This window comes from Egretta garzetta, unplaced genomic scaffold (assembly GCF_000687185.1).
Source record: "Egretta garzetta isolate BGI_Z169 unplaced genomic scaffold, ASM68718v1 scaffold327, whole genome shotgun sequence".
NCBI classification, from domain to species: Eukaryota; Metazoa; Chordata; class Aves; order Pelecaniformes; family Ardeidae; genus Egretta; species Egretta garzetta.
Window position 1 is genome coordinate 42,527 of NW_009260177.1, and position 1,154 is coordinate 43,680.

Here is a 1,154-nt window from a genome sequence, read left to right on the forward strand (position 1 = left end):
CCCGGGCCCCGGCAGGGGAGGGAGAGCGCAGGTCTCCAACCCTTGGTGGGACGATCCCTCCGAGGAGGAGCCGCGGCACGAGGCCGGCCCGGCACGGGAGCGCTGTGGGTCCAGATCCATCCCTGCCTCCCCTCTGCAGACGCTGCTGATCTCAGGATGTTTCACGTGGGAATAACTCATTATAACACAGGAAAGACTCCAAGAGGCAGAAACGCCAGGGACCCGGTCGCTCCCCCCCCCTCCACACCCACAAACGACCAGCAGCAAACGAGGTGGGCTTCTGCTTTCCCGTCCCTGTGCTCAGAAGGGTGGGCTCGCTTCGCCCCTTAGTGTTTCAGTGTAAAAGCTTCTCTTTTTTTGGTTTATGTGCACAAAAGGCTTTTGCTTCACAGCTTAGCTAGATACGGGGCCGCAGATGCTACCACGCAGCAGCACCCCAACCCATCCAAAAGCTCATCACAGCTTCTGGGACACTGTAGGAGGGTCTCGAGGCTTTAAGGACTCGGGTCGCCCGAGCCTCGTCTGCCTCCCTCACATCCTTCATAGCAGTCTCCAGAGTGGAGCAGGTCCCATCCGCTCCCGTCCACCAGCCCGTCTTGCCACCACCAGGACAGCGGAGAAGCCCCGTAACTCAAGGAGCTCCTCAGAGGAGCCTCCAGCGAGCTGCCGCCAACTCCCGCGCTCCCCTAGAGCTCCGTGCGTTCCCAAAATTATTATATTTTTTTTAAAAATTTAACAGCAGTAGGGGAAGCACGGCTCCGCAGACCAGCTGGAGATCACAGACCACAGCCCGGCACTGACCGGCACCATGAGCCCGGAGTCTGGGACCAGAGCTCCAGCGGCAGCGCGGCACAGCCCGGGCAGCCCCAGGGTCAGCCCTTGCCTTGGTGCCGCTCCGCATCCGACAGCAGGCTCCAGGCACCGAAATCAGGACAAATCCAGTTTAACACCCCCTCAGGGCGATGCCAGCCAGCCCCAAACTCAGCCAATACTACAGGGACTGGGGAAAGGACACAAACTCCCAATAGCCCCATCCTCAGCCTTGTCCCCTCCTTCCTCCTCAGCAAGGTCCGTTCCTTCCACCCCACCCTGCAGCGGGCTCGGGCTCGGGTCCTGCAGGTCCACGGGGTGACCGAGGGCGACCCACGCTCAGG